At 44.0% G+C, this 16,444-nt stretch overlaps 1 protein-coding gene across 4 annotated transcripts in view; it reads left to right on the top strand.

The window, feature by feature from the left end:
* LOC106639359 (uncharacterized) overlaps positions 1-16,444 on the top strand; it is a 67,224-nt gene that overhangs the window by 30,498 nt on the left and 20,282 nt on the right. Inside the window, exon 1 of one of the 4 annotated variants that reach the window (XM_014352923.2) lies at positions 15,929-16,004. The exons of the other annotated variants lie outside the window; for them this stretch is intronic. The gene's annotated coding sequence lies outside the window, so the exon portion shown is untranslated. Of the gene's footprint in view, positions 1-15,928; positions 16,005-16,444 lie in introns of those variants that run through there. 4 annotated transcript variants of the gene reach the window in all.

Here is a 16,444-nt window from a genome sequence, read left to right as displayed (position 1 = left end):
GAGTGAAACCAAAAAACAGCTGATAAAAAGAAGAAACATTTCCTCTTTTTTCCCTCTCGCTATTTAACATTAGCCACCGTTAAGGGGGCTTGGGCGTTTGGTGTCGTATCTATTGAGGGGCCCCTGTGGGGTACTTGTCATACAAATGATTCTTTGTAATATTTTTTTTATAATCATTTTGATTATACACATGTGTTAACAAAATAGAAATAATACGCGGAAAAGTCATTGGGAAAATCGATATTAAAAAATTTATTAGTTTTCCCGAGGTACCTTGTGTAAAGATGACGGCCCTGCCACGACAAAGCTGACAGCACTGTACTCTCTTGCTCTCATCTGCTATTATATACCTATACTTGTGTTAGACTCAAATTTTCATGCGTGTATGTTTATGAATGTACAGCGCATGCGTACTTAAAGTACCTGAACAAAACAATTCTCATGTTCGATGTTTTCCTCGCTATTTTCTCAAAATTTAACGTGTTGATCCTATTCTTTTTTTTAAATAATAGATTCTTTATACTTTCAAGTACATGTACCAATTTAATGTGTGGGCCCACAGCTTTTTATTGCGGTAAGGTAGTCTATTAAATTTCGGGTTCCGTTAGGTTGCGTGTTAAAATGACGAATTTTCACAAGCGATTTTCTCGAAAATAAATGTGTTGACCTACCTATTTTGTTTTCCTAAAAAAATCTAGCAAACTTTATCTATATAATCTCTGAATTTCAGACCTAGCCAGCATTTAATTCAAAATCGCCCAAGCCTCCTTAAGAGGGATATGCATATATAGGCCCCCTAGGAAGGGAAGGCCACCACGTATAGCTGTGAACTCTATACGAAAGAGAAAGTGAGACAGTCGGTACCGAACTAGGGGACGCGTACAGCACGTGCTCTTGCACTACTTCCTTCTCTCTTTCTATCTTTCCTAGATATATATTATATACATGACTCCATAAATATATACGTGCTTTTTACTTGGGATACGAGAGAGAGGGGCAGCAGTCGAGCTCACATGCTGGTGTATGTATATACGTACATTCACGTACATAAGCCGCTCGTCGTGCCACTTATCTGTCTTACATTATAACACATAGCGGAACGTGCGCATATTTGACCCAGAAATGTACGAAAAAAAAAAAACAGACGCGGAGGAGAAGGGTGCGTGTACGGGATGTATTTTTGCTTTTCCTTTTTGTCGGAGCGAGCTCCTTTTTTTTCAAACGCCGTAGCTCTTCTTGCGTGCACCGGTGAGGATACGTGCCTATCAAACCTAGCGATCTGGCGCGTTATTACGCGAGAATTCGAACACGCGGATATGCTCTTTTTTTTGTTATCTCTAATTGTTGTACCTTGATGTGAGTGAGGAAGCGGATGGGAGAGAGAAAATTGGCTCTGTCTTATGGTTTTGATTTTACACTTTTCCTCGGGTGCCCTCTCGTGTTTACGAACGCGGATAAGATTGAATAAGGTATTGGTTTTTCCCGAAGCTACCGGTAATATCATATCATATCGTGTTTTTGGAGATAAACTGTCGTCTGCGTCGAGTTGAGCTTCGAGAGTGAAGATAGCTGTATGGTTTTACCAAGGCAAATCATCTGTAACGAGAAAGTAATTGCAACTCCGGTTCGATTAAGTACGAGAACGAGTGCCCGATGACAGTCACGGATGAGAGCAAGTTCATTAATTTTGTTGCTAATTTTCGCAACGGTTGGTTTACCAACGGAGGGTTTGATTATTATTGCCACGATTCAAATTTCATTTCTCCACCTCTGAAAATTTATGGAGTCGACCACGCGTTGACGCTGCAACTTTTTTATAATTTAAGATCTCATTGTCACCTAAATTTTTTCATTGAATAACAACATGTACCATCAATTTATTTCGTTCTACATTTAAAAGTAGTCCGATAAAAGAGTCGTTTTATAATTTTCAACCAAATGAGCTACTATGTACACGGTCTGCATATAGTGAAACTAAATCGACCGTTAGAAAAATGTATATTCATACGTGGTGGTGTGTTGAAACAACTTTTCGTTATTTTATTTTTAAAATAATTCACATGATAGCAAGAACAGTGTTTTATTTGAACGTACCAAACAAACCTATTTCCGTACATTTGAATATGTGCATGAATTTTCCCCCCCGGATGAGTTTGAGTTTTCCACGTTGAAAAGAGCTCATGTGTTAATAATCTTCAAAATAAAAAAAAAAAATCCAATTCTTTTGAAAGCATTTAAAGCGAAATGGCAGTATATTAATAATCCATATCACGATAATGACTATTGAACTTACCATGGGCAAATATTTGCGCAACTCGTTAAGGTGTACCTATATACATTTGTGCCGCGGTGCGCAGTGTTATTAACGAAAATCGAGATAGCTGCCGCCGCAAGCGTAAAGCCACAGCGCGAATAACAATAATAACCTCGATAAGGATCTATCGGTATAGTGGGGAAAAAAAAAAAGAAATATTGTATTTTTCGTTGTGTCCACATGATCAACGTATAATATAATACATACGCGTATACTATATTGAAATAGTGGTACAGAAGCTAGTAGATCTGGCTCCCCCATACGAGCGAGCGCCAAGAAGGATACAATGCAACAACTGATACGCTTTTATCACCATCACGTAGAGTAAATACCCGCGCGCTCGCTCGAGCTCATGCACATAAATACACACACACTTTGAGCACAGTACGGGCAATTCATGCACTTAGAAAGCCCATGCATATAGTAGGCCTCGTGCACGCAATGCTACTGCCGCGTCGACGGAATGGTGCATGCGCGCCGCAACAACTGTGCACTGATCTATAACGGGTTCAATGCACCGACGCCGATTTCACGTGTGGGTGATGTTGTTGCTGTCGTGGGGAGCGACAAGCGCCCGGCGTCAATGCTTTTATCGCGGGCGCGTGTGCACTTGTGTTTGATAGAGTAAAAAATAAACTAAAAAAAGTACTTGGGACCCATTGAGTTTACCAATTCAATCCGAGATTCAATCTGAAGTGTGTGTGTACAAGGTGCCAAACTGTCGAGAGACGTTATCGCTGCGGTTATTCATCCAAGCGCGCTGTACTGTATTGATGTTTGTATTATCCTCGTACGAAAATGTATACCTTTTTTTATTTCAATATTTACATAGCCCCAAGTTTTCTGATTCAAGGAGCTAAAATCCTCCATTCCGTGGTGTTTTTAGGGTCTCCTGTTCCCTGGATTTTTCAGGAGCAGTCTTGCGTCCACAAAACTCTGGCCGGCGTACAAGCAAAAGAGCGCACGCGATCCCCGGCGCGAGAGAGCGAGTTACGAACACGATCACTCAGCCAGGAGCGTCCGAGCCAAAAAGATACCGTATACTCCGCCGACTGTCCGACTGTATTATAATGTATGTATTATCTATGAAAAGCAGCAGTGTCCGACCTCTCGTGCACGAAAATTTTTTTCCCGACCTCGCCGAGCAACACAAGTATACACTGCACGCCGGATGCGTTGCTGCAACGGCGCGAGGATGAAAATATGCACGGGAGAGCCTCTGGGAGGTTGCACCCCGTCGACACTTTACATGTATATATATATTATAATACATACATACATATATATATATACATATATTATAATAGTGGTAATAATAATAATGCGAGAGCGCGTGTATGAGTACAGACACGGCGCGTGAATTGCACTTTTTCCGGACGAGTTCTGGTTTTCTCTCGGGGGTCGGTGGAGATCTGGTTTTCGAAAAGAAACGCCGTTTTTACAGACCTTTGAGCAGTGCGGCGAGAGAGAGGCTGAGAGAACTGGATGCCCACTGAGCGTCTTCTTCTTCGCGGGGAACAAGGAGAGAACGTAATGAGATGACGGGGGGTACACCTATACATAACATTATGCGCTACGGTGCAAGAAAAATACACAAACGGACGTTGGTACGTATACACACGAGACAAGTAGTACACCCCGATAGCAGAGTATATGTATGCTCACGCGGAGGAAAAATGTGTCTCGGGGACAATGGGTCGTATGCGTTTTCAACTATTCGGATGGATGTGCGTGGTTAGGGTGGTATAGTAACCGGTGATGCATCGTGCATATTATACATGCAGTTTGTCGCTGGCACTTTTCTTCTTCTTAACTTACTCCCATCGAGAGTGCGTTCCCATCGAATCGTATGGACGAGAGGCTTACCGCCTATATGTATAATAATGGCCCCTCGTCCGCCTTTGTTTTCCGAACTCCGTGTGTGTCACGGCTGAAACACGAATTTCTCCCAAATTCAATAGGATCGAAGCCGAGATTTTGCTGTACGATCTTTGCCCCGAACGTCATAGCGCAACAGCCCCGAAAAGCCATTTGCCCGTGGATTATAACTTCCAGTCTCGGATGTCAGTTTCCGCGTCGTCGCTTTAGATTTTCCTTTCCCTCGGCCGCTACAATCGTGCGAGTATATCGGAGAGACGGTGTGAAGTTTCTATTCCCCAATCGAACGAGCCTAGAAAAATGTAACCCCCTTGGTGGTGGGTCCGAGACCCCTCGCGGCGCTACTCCCGAGTCTAATTGCACTTGTGCTCGTACTAGAACCAGACAACAAAAGTACACCTATACATGCCTAAACCAACTTTTCCTCTCCGCCCTTATCGAAGCATCGTACGCGAGTATATCCTGTGGAAGGCGACAGCTGCTCCGTATGTATACATGTAGTGTCGATTGGTCCGAATCTCGGCCCCTAATTGTACGTACAATCTTGCCCCATACCCTGCACTCCGGAGAGACTCGGTTCCCCGTTTTTTCCTCCTCTTCTCCTTTCGATTTCATATGCACGCCCCCGGGGTTAGAAAGCCGCGTGACTCGACACCGCTGCTTACATAATGCACCGTCGAGTGTGAATCTCAGAGCAGAGCAGTGAGAGAAAGGGGGGGGGGCTGTTGAACAGAGAAATACTTGGTGCATAAAACAAGAACTCCTTGGAGATTCGCGCGCGGTGTCACACGCTCCTTCGAACCGCATCATCAGCTGACGAGTCCAACGGTTCTCCGTTTACTGCGAGGATTTTCGTTTTTACGACTTTCAGTGTAACTTTTCGGTCTTGTGCTGCGACCTTCGCCTTTGTTGTTTTTACGATGCTTATGTGCTTGGTATGTATTTATATTATAACCGGAGGAGGTTATCCCTCCGTGTCCTCTGACCCGCCGTCGTTTGACTGCACTGGCCTCTTTGATGGACCAAAAATATCAGGGTGCTCCAGAGGGGAGCGAAGCAGAGCGGCCGACCTGATTCCCTTTTTTTTTGTTTCTCCTTCCAAAACGACCCACAGAACGAAGGGGGAGGGGGGCTGTGAAAAAACAAACGACGCCATAAAATATGGAATGATATTCCTTGTGTCCCCTTCCTCGTCATTAGAGAGCGGATGGGTGGAGGGTATGCGTTCGAAGATCAAAAAAAGGAGACCCTAGAGCGCACGTATGCGTGTGCGATGGAGACCGATTTGGCGCGATTGTTATCTCGAAAGTCTTCCTCTGCTCGTTGGAGATCTCGCTGAAAGATTAGGCCCCTTTTTCCTATATCCATTGTAATTAATCCACGCACAGAAGCTCCGAACAAGGTCTTGAATGAAGTTGAGTATAGTTCACGGGGGGAGGGAGGGGGGTTGATGTACGATGAGCAGAGATATACACCACGTGTTTCAAAAAGCTCGAGGTGGAGGCATAGGTTGAGGTCGAAGCGCGTGGTAGAGTCGCCCAGTCGTCGGGCCGTCACAAAAGACGCCTGGTATCTCGAGATCTGGTACGGTTATTGAATTGAGGTAGTTCTCGGACTGTGAAATCACGAAACAGAAACGGCAAAAGGTTTCGTGATGCTTCGTCTCTTCTTGCGCTAAAAACCCGAAGGGAGTCCAAAGCAAACGAGTCGTGACAGCTATACACTTTGTAAAACCGAGCAAATAGTCCTTTTCATATCCCCTATATCCCTTCGTCACCGCCACAACTTCATTTCTTCTTTCACTTACACGCGCACCTAAACACGTGTAATTATGGTGTGGTGGATTATGGCTTCTTCTGTGCAGATGTGTTGCGCCATTTGGAAAATCGAACAACAAACGCGTGTGTTTTATCTCGATCTGTGCACAGCAGAGTATACAAACAAACGAAGGGTGAAAAAAAAAAAAAAAAGAAGCCTATAGGTGTTTTTCAAGAGAGCGAGATTGAGTCGTTGTTTGCCGGTTCGGCGGTTGAGAGCCAACAGAGGACGAGTGCGCAGCGCAAATGGGAGAAAAGAAAAAGGTATTTACATGCACGCGTGCGCCGGGGAGAGAAGTGCGAGTTTATCTAGGATCGTTGATGATTGTTCCATTCATTCGCGACTATACACGTTTGGAACATAGGCGTGTACGTACATACCGGAGATGACTATCTTCTTCCCTGGAGTCGAGTGGAAGACAAAGTTGCGCGAGATGCGTTATTGTTTTTACACCCAAGTGACGGCCATTACGCGTATATATAGGTACTGAGATGTAGATGGGCCTGCGGGATTCTTACACACCGGTAGCAGGCTCTCGTGATCTCATTAACGACCCGTTGTTCGTTGCGCCGCAAGTACCGCCTTTGAGATCGTCATCGCGTTCGTACGCTCGTTGAGATTCATTGTGGAAACATTGACACGTGAAACATATACGTATTTGAAATTATTCGTTTGGATTAATGCCATTTCGACGACCAACCCGTGAGATAATGGGTCGAGGGCATATATGTATATATATATATATATACATCGTAGGAAGGCAATTATTTGATAAAGGCGGTGGTTGCGAGTCAGAGAGGGTTACACACACACACATTCGCCTCCTGAAACGCAAAGTGCAAGACGAATTCCATCGCAGCGGTCTCTCGAGCACAGGGTGAAAATAACAAACGAGGACTCGAGGCTCCTGCGCTGATAAGGGATTAGCCGTCGTTTCATTCGCCGCCGGCGACCACGAGGCTTTCGGGTATTAAAGGCTCTTGTGCTATCGCGGGTGCGATTGCGTGCCTTTTGCAATAAGACGTTGCATGCGCGCGAGGGAAGGGGTGTATTTTGAAAAATGGCGAGGCGCGTTCGCGCCGTTGACCGGTTCGCCGCTTCTTCCGTCGCGCAATTAGATTTCCATTTAGCGAAAATGTTTACTTTGGTCTCTGCCCTTCTCACCCCCCCTCCCCTCCTCGTTCTCTTTGCATGTGGCGGAAAAAAAGAGAGAGAGGCGGAAGGACTGACTCGAAAGCTGCGATTGTGCGTGTGCGAGGAGAGGTTTAGCAGTGCAGAGGCTCGCTCTCGTGCTAATCTGGTTTTTAAAACTGGCATTAGGACGCGTTTCTATACCTCGGAAGACCGAGGGAAGAAAAAGGAGGCGCAAACAAAAGTGAGAGAGGATTGTGTACACAAAGGGCACATATACATTATATATAAATGCGTGTAAAAGCAGAGAGACAAAGAGAGTGAGATCCGGCGAGAGATTGAGGTTAAATTAGGTATATGACAATCGTGGAATTAAATGCTCGGGTGTACTTGATCTTCATGAATAATCCACCCCAAGAGGACCTGACCTCTCCCTGTCAAATGCTTGGCTTTCATTCACAAAAATATATACCCGTATTCTCTAGTTTTTGAGACCATAACTTTGATGGAATTGTCCGATTTTTCATTGGCATTTCCAATATATTGTTGTCAATTGAGTTATGGCTTACGTTTCAAGTACTGGAAAATTTTGCGGAATCACCGCATTCTTAATTAAAAGATTCACCGGGGCAAGCGCGTGTGAAGGTCCCTGCAAGGCGAAAGAGACGGAGAAACAGAAAAACAGTGTGCAGCAGCAGCAGCTTCGGCTTAAAAACACCCTTTTCTCACGGGTGACACCTCGAGCCTGCAGAGAGTTGGAAACGAAGGACACACACGAGCTCGCAGGGGGGGAGATATTTAAAGCGCGGAGAGGAGACGAGCGACCGGTCGTCTTGGAAGCGTCCGGGGAGAATGACGGAACCTCCATTTGTTGCTACTTTTTTTTCAACCCAAGATATCCTTGTGAAAGATGTGCTGCGAAATGTATCGAAGAAGATGACAACTGCACTGGTCCTGTGGTTGCTCAGTTTTATGCACATCTAGTCCATCCTCCTCGAAATGATAAAAAAAAGAGGGTTGATGTATTCTCTATCTGTTTGCTTGTTTTCTCCTTCGTTCTCGTCGGGGAGGCCGGTCCTCCGCAAGTTGGGCCATGAAAGTTATCTTAAGTGTTGAGTCGTGTTGTGCCGCGTTATTAAATCGAGCAATTTATCTTTCTTGGCTGTTTCGGATGGGCCGTCGTTGCTGACGTACATGCATGTGCACTCCAGGGCGGGTTGTAGAGTATCGCCCATCAAACTTTTAGGAGGAAACTTGCGTTGGGGGTCTTTCGAGGAATCGTTTGATTTTCTCTTTTGTTTGTGCTTGTATAAATTGGTCCACATTTTACTCCGAGATGAAATCAATCTCTCGCACGTATATCTTTGATAGACCTGCTGATGAAAGAACAATGAGGCATTTGTACATATGTATAGCTGACCTAAATCTTGGGCATAGAGCGTCATTGGTGAGTGTCGACTTTCATCTGGTCCTTTCCTTTCGCGACGAGACGATAATCAGGCACGTCAACAATAGTGAGTTTCCTCGTGAGTCGCGGAGAAGCCAGTTATCCTGTGCAATAAACGTAATTCGTCTTAACGCGCGGAATACATTACAAGCCGAATAATTTATGGAAAATAAATGAGACTTCCCCCTCGCCTCTATACGTGCGAGTGGAGTGTGTCACGCCTTCGTACCAATTACAACCATAATTAGGCACGATGAATTTAATTCGACGTTCCCGGCTGTCCTCTCCGACTTCCATTTCCAGTTTTCACTTCTCGTTCTCTCAACATTCTCGAGTGTTGCTGTGATTAGAGCCACATTTTGAAGAACCTTTTTTTTTCCTCTCATCTCGGAATTGAGATTTAATGCATCCGGTCCTCGTCTCTGGTTGCTGCGGCCATAACGTCGTGACCAGCGCAGTGGTGTATAATATTAGAGATACAGAGTGTAGAGTTTAGCCCTAGATGGCAGTCATTCTTTTACGTAAGCTCATTTGATAGTTCTCCATCACCGCGATCCAACGTTAAAATGAAAAAGATTACAAGCATCGTAAGACTACTTAAAAAGCGTCAAACGTAGTCAATGTCATGTAGTAAAAGTACCACATAGAAATTATGGAAAATTTGAAAAGAAGACTATTTCTTTGATGCAATAAGAGTCGAAACAGCAGTTGATATTATGCACTGGGAGATGGAAATATTTTACCGCAGGTAGAAATGAGTCAAGAGAACCAATACTGATGGAGATTCTACTAAACAATGTAAAGATAAGTGGTTTAAAGTGGTCTTGAAAAAAGATCCAAAGATAAATAGTAGTAAAAAACAGCGGATAAAGAGTTGAATACATGGCGAGTTGCTTGCTTAAAGGCAGACAGTATAAATTTTAGCATGAATTGAAACAAAACCTAGTAACAAGAGTATCGAAGAAAGTATACAATATTAAGTTTTGATCAAACTTCAATAAAAATCACAAATAGCTAAAGGAAGAACGTTGAATCATCGTGTACTCTTACAACCAAAATAGTCAACTCTTTATCTTATCATTGTCTTCTTCACTTTACCCAATAGCCACTATCCAATTCATATCATTATTCACGGGAGTAAAGAAAAAAGAAAAAATCATCAGATGTATAACGTCATTGAAAGTATCGTACGACGCCACTGTCAACTGGCGACAACTTGAAAAGACACATGGCTCCCGAAAGTTCCCAGCCAAGCTTCCACACAATGGACCAGAATCCAAAAGAGCCTCGTATCTCTTCGTCGCAGAATCGACAAATAATAATAAGCGAGATATTAAGGTCATTCTCTGTATCGGTCATCCGGCGCGTATCGACCTCACGGTCAAAGTCTCGCACGCGCTGAGAAAGAGAAGCCAGCGGTAACTCTATACAGATCCACACCCGTGGGGTGTCCAAGTCGCCGCTCCTCTCCTATCGAGTTGCACTCGCATAAGCACGTACATATATATATATGCTCGTGCATACATGCGCAACATTATACCTGGCACGTAGATTTAGATAAATGAGGAAGGGAAGGGGGGAGACGAACCCTTTTGCCACACCAGCCAGTGGTGGTGGCGAAAATTTATGATGGCACGTAGCAGAGCCGGCCCAATATGCTGCACATCGTTCGTGATCCGCTGGCTTTCGACGCCTCGGCTATACAGCCACACTCCGAAGAGATTTGCCCAGCCTTTGACTCGCGCCACGGGAGATCTCTGAGCTGCTACTGTTACGTATTACCAATGTTGCTACCAACCTTCTTTTGGTAACCTGATGTAGCGGCAGCAGTTTTCTTTGTCGAGCAGTTTTAGCTTCTCGGATGTTCTCACTTTGATCACCTACATGAATGAAATAAAGCCGGTTAATCCATTATAGACTTGCATTTTTTGGGGAAGGGGGGGGGGGTAGACGATGGACTACAGTGTAAGCGATACCCTGAGATCCTTTTTGAGAGTCCGGTCTGAACATTGAAGAAGTATTTGTCACTCATGGCCCATGGAAGTATTTTCCTTCAAAGCCACGGATGAAAAAGGATTTCTTTTTACTAGTTCCAATCAAAGCCCGATTAGGTATACCAGAGAGAAATTTCAGGTCGGGGTAGCTTTCGTTTCTCGGGATGGCAAAAAAGATAGCGGTGGTTGCCACCGGAGAGTGAAAAAAACGTGAAATAAGGAAATGGGCACGTGATTCGGGCTCGATCGAGTTTTACGCGACACCAGGAGAGCTGGTTCGCCTGTACGTGTGTAGGAGGAGATAGAAGATGATTGACACGCTTGCAACGGGGCCTGCATCGAGCTCTCTCTCTGCTCCTCTTGGAGCCGGAACATTGGTCACGGAGCATTAGGCGCTCAATGAACCAGGCCATTGTTATCCATCACTTCCTTTCCGGTTTCTCCTATCAAACGCGTAGTCGATTTTTCTCGTCGATTCGTTAGGCTCGTTTATATAACGTACGCCACTTTTTTTTTCTTTTTTACTCCCATTTGACCATTAGTATTATACATATATTTCACCATTTTGTTTTATCAACGATACTGATTGTTTTACTTTTTTGTTTCAGGTATGTCGCCCTCCCCCTACTACGACTGTTGCAGAAACTCAAACGGTAACTGTATCTTGATCCTTTTATTCAGATAATATTGAGCTTATTGTGAAAGAACCATAAAACAATAATTGTAGTTGGCTACAATCGACTGCGAACAGCAATACCACGAGCGAAAAATTGTTTTCCAAGGTAGTGGTAAGAATACAGAGCTCTTCCTTCCTTCCGAACGGTAATCGTAGTTTGCGTATTTGCATGGATGGTGTAAAGAAACGACGGATCGCTCGGAGCCACCACAGCCTTGGCCTTGTCCTAGTTGTTCCCAGAACTAGCGTCGTAATTGTTGGAATATCTTTGAAAAGTCATAGATGGGCTTTCTCGATTCTCATCGTCCAGGTATGCAGCCTCGTGTCAAAGGCGATGAGGTCATCGTGGACCCTTTTTTTTTCACAGAAGGGCAAATTTTCACGCATCGGTCGAGGTGATGCTATTGATCTTCCCTTGTAATTGGAAGAAAAAATGGAGAAAAATTTAAAAAAATTCCTCGGTTAAAGGTCGAGCGGTGTGATGCAGAGACGTGCTGAGGATAATGAGAATGGCGCGATCACGAAATCGACTGGCCCGTACGGTCTGGTCGAGCGTGAGTGGCTGTATGGAAACACACACCAGAGCCGGAAAACGAGCGTGTCGAAATAGCAGGGCGAACGTGCCTCTTCTTCTCCCATCCCCACTGGAGACAGCGTGTGCGCTGCTCTTCTCCGATTTCCTATCCTTCGGGTGGGTCCCTCCAAAGTTGGGGTTCTGTCACGTACGGCCCAGGGTGTGAAGGCTTTTTCTATATCTCAGTAGATAGTCAAAAATTGATCTCGATGCAGTGTGTGCGCGGCTTAGACGAGAGCACATGGTCACAAATTCACGGTGCCTATACAGTACTCCCAGTAATATTGGCTACTTTCTTTCGGTCTCCGATTGAGTCCACCAGATCACATCAGGTGATGGGTGAACGATACCGACCCTGATCACGGTCTCTACGGGCATACAAATGTAGTACAGGGTACACACGTATCGCAAAAACTGTATTAGGTTACACGGTTCAAGGCGGAGTCTCGTTATTTACTTTCACTCGCGTATTTATCGGTGTCTCGTCCGATTTCCTTTCCCTCCTATCCTCCGACGTCTCCGTTTTATATCGCACGTATATCTCCGATAGTATCTCCTTTCTTTTTTTTTTTTTTTTTCTTTTTTTTTTTTTACGAATGAAAATTATCGCAGTACATACACATCCATTCGGATAGCCGTATCTTTCATAAACGATTTTTTTTTTCTTCGCGTGAGCAAAGAGAGAAAAAGTAGAAATTCTCGGCGTCGATATTCAATAAACGAATTTCACCAGAAAATCAACGTCGAGCTTTCAACAAATGGCTTTCTCTTCTTCTTCTCTTGGGTTTGTGGATAGCAATAGCAGTAAGGGGAGTATTAGCATATACATCCGAGTGATGAAAAAAAAGGAAATTCTTCACATCCGTAAAGTACAACGGCGCAAGTTGTGGGAAAAGAAGCGATAGTTACAATGCGATTGGGGCGTTATCGAGATCTGAAAAAAATCAAAGGTACATCACGCTATGCTCGTTCTCGCGCAGTAAAGAGGAGGAGGAGGTGCACGGAAATTAGCCGCGGCAGCCACCGCGGTTACTCTCGTCAATGAGCCCTGATGACAGCTGAATGGTGCACGCGGAGGGGGCCGAGCAACAGATAAATTCGTTCGCCAGCTCCCCGAGTCTATTTAACAATTGAGGTCCGCTCGGCTTTTCTTTTTCCATTTCGTCATCACCACGTGCGTATATACGGAGCACTGCTTCGTGTGTCTATGAGATAACTGTTTTCCGCCGCTGCACAGCCGAGGATGAGCGTATATGTGCGAGATTGCGGTACAGCGTGCATGTACAGCTGTGCTCGCAGGGGTATATGCAAAATAGCGGCATACATGGGCCTGTGTACGCGATTTTAATTTTTACGCAGTCATCGTCATGGCTGGGTCGGCTTCCGCGAACTACTTTCTCGCCTCTCCCTTCATTACACCGCTATCAAATTGTAGTGTATACTTCTGACCGTGAAACGAGCGTGTTTATCTCGTTTTTTTTTTCTTGGTAAATAATTATCAATGCTTTTTTTTCGTATATCGTTACGAGAAATATCACTACCATATGGTTCGTATTGTTTATTGTATTTTATTCGAGAGGGAAACGCAAGTTTCACGGAGGCGATTAGATATCGATTAGATAATAATATTTAACTTTATCGAGGCCTTGGGGCTTGTCCGGGTCTTGGTCATCTTTGATGTGTGCCAAAGTAAGTAAACACAACGTATGAAATTACAATAGAACCAATGTCGTATAAAAGACGAAACAATGGATTTAGCTGATGTATTTGTGAGCAACTATAGTTTTGCTGTTTTTCATCCACAGTCCACGATATGAACAATTTACGAAAATTTAGGTTGGCAAGTGCAGATAAACGTGTGTATACGATGAGTAAATTTAACGCAAGACCATATCTGCTCTCAACACATTTTTGGAATTGAATTTGGAGATGGAAGGAGGGACTAGGTGTGAGAAAAAAAAGAGCCATAAAAAGTCACGAGGCTGTGATTTAGAGGACAGATAAACTATACTTTTTCGACTATTGTTACCTTATCCTTGTCTGCGACCTTATACGTATTTTATCTGTTCCAATAACCACCTAACAACTTTACCGTGTACTATAACGTGCCGTATCTCGTGATGAGTAAGTGGATGATTGTATTTTGAAGGAAAATACGATTCTTCTGGTATACCTATATGGGCTTGGACTGGTATTTCACGTACTCACACTCGAATGATAATTAATTCTTCCAAAAATCATACGCCAAGCTGATGATGAATCAAACAAACATTCGATTGAATCGTTCCATCAGTTTGTTTATTCGATCCGAATAAATCTTCATTCAAATGTAATGCATCGATTCTGGGTCATAAATAAGTATTAATTCGAATTTGTCGTTAATAATAAACATTTCACGGATCTGTCAAGCATATACGACACACTTTATCAAAACTTTGTTTTACGGTTATTCGAAAATCTCTCTCTCTCCCCCTTTTTTACACACCAGTCCCATTGACACCCGAGGAACAGGATTAGCACGACACTCAATCCCCAGCTTTCGACAAAAATATTTGGTTTTAGAAAACACGTTATCCCCCCTCCCTGGGTCGTTAACTGAAGCGAGCGATAAAAGCCAATGGCGCGCGATTCCGAAGTCAAACAGAAAATTTTGTTGTAATCGTCGGGCACTTACACCTCGAACACCACACACACGTGCACCGGAAAGGCACTTATCTCCCGCCCGTAATCTCCGAAGGATAAATTCTCCGTTGGCTCCAAATCCAGAGGGTATTCATGAAATTCACTTTCTGCTCGAGGATATTCATTTGATGATCGTCGTCGTTTTCTCACAAAAAAAAAAAAAAAAAAAAAAAAACACGCCCCAGCACAGCCCAACGTACCAAACGGTCGTAGCATATGGCAGAGCCACATATAGCGAAAAGTCGAATCTTTGATCTCGTCCAGGTGCTAATTTCTTCTCGTTTCTTCCATTATGACGAGCGTGTCTTTTTTTTTCCTTCCCCACTCCGACCGATCGATCATCCGAGAAATCCATCTCGCCCCGGTATAGGGACCTCCTCTCGCGATTCTCCACCTCGCCGGCCGACCGGAAGAATCCGAGAGCCACTGCTTCCGCACGTCATTAATCTTACGGGGAAGAAAAACGGGACCGCGTGCTGCGATCCGTGTGTGCGAATATAATACACGTAGCCGTAGCAGCTGGGGTGTGTGCACATTTTCTCGCGGAGCGCGGCACGGTAACGTTGATGTTTCGCACTGCTGTCAGTCATTTTTAATGTACCAACGCGTCGCGGCCAGTTGTGTACAACTTATAACGTGCTCTTGTCCCAGCCAGTTGTTAACAAAACGGTCGACTCCTTGGGATTCGTTTTGGAAATTATGTTTGCTCGTATACCTGTCGCATTAATATTCAAAGGGGCTTTCTGATATACCGCGCGGCGTACTCGACATAGTAATCGTGCGGACGATTTCTTCTAGGCGCTGCGCTTAATCCAAGAGCCAGTGAAAAGGGACTTTCAAAGTCATCGAAAGTCATTTCAAGTCGTACAGTGACTCTGCGGCCACTGTGAGTCATGAAGGTAATTCAAAGTCGTTTAAAGATACTTTGGTCTTTTCGCGACTTCAAAGTAGCAAAAAGTCGATCGACGTGACTTTGGGATTTTTCATCGGAACATGAAAGTGGACAGACTCTCGACACAATTACCTCTTATTTATTATTTTGGTCCAAATGTTCTTTTAACCATTAAAAATGAAAAAAAAGGGCGCCCCACAAATTCAGCAAGTAACGTACGAGTGTCCTCCAAGTTTGACCGTAACGACGCGGCCGATTTATTGTGTTTCTTCATAATTGCAATTGTCATATAATGACGTCGCGAAGAACCTTTAAAGGGGAGCAGAGAAGGAGAGAAGGACGGAGAACGAAGGAAGGAAAAAAAGGCAGTCGAGAGCGCTCGAGCAGCGCACAATGAGCACAGTCGCGAAGAAGAAATGCCGGGCTCGTGAATCAATCGGCGGCAATCTCGAGAGTGCCCGTGAATTGGACCGTTAATTCAGAGATCGGCTTGGGAGCGGTGGAGGGAGGGTCGAGTGCGTCGAAAGAGTAAGTACGACGTGCAAGAGAAAAACAGCCGAAGGAGCTTGAAAGAGTTGAAGAGGAGAAACCGACGCGAGTAAGGTCTTAGTTTTTTGGGGGTAGGGACAATGTACGAAAAAAAAAAGTTACATAAAGTGAATAAACAACATTCGTAATACGTAATGGTTGTCATAAGTTTTGCTATACTGAAAGAAAAAGAGAATGAAAATCATAGAGAAATTCTAGCAAAAATTACCATTTTGCAAAGTAAATCAAACTACAGTGAAAATATCTATGCGGGAAATTAAAATGTATTAACAGATACTTTTAAAGTTTACTTATATTTTTTTTTTCTCTCAGTGTACTACTTGCCGTAGTAATACGATTTCATAAAATTCATGACTTGCTGTCGAGACACAACTTTACCATGGTAGAAAATAAAAGAGCGTAACTTTTTTCCCCTAAAATCTCTCTTCTCTCTGCAAATGTTGAACGCGGATTTTCCACCGTCCGAGCCATTAGTGTTCTTCCTAGACG

The sequence above is a fragment of the Copidosoma floridanum genome, unplaced genomic scaffold, assembly GCF_036245765.1.
Source record: "Copidosoma floridanum isolate Cflo_tuat_1 unplaced genomic scaffold, Cflo_Japanese_pri ptg000032l, whole genome shotgun sequence".
NCBI classification, from domain to species: Eukaryota; Metazoa; Arthropoda; class Insecta; order Hymenoptera; family Encyrtidae; genus Copidosoma; species Copidosoma floridanum.
Note: the sequence above shows the minus strand (reverse complement) of the source record. Positions and strands in the feature narration are given on the sequence as shown.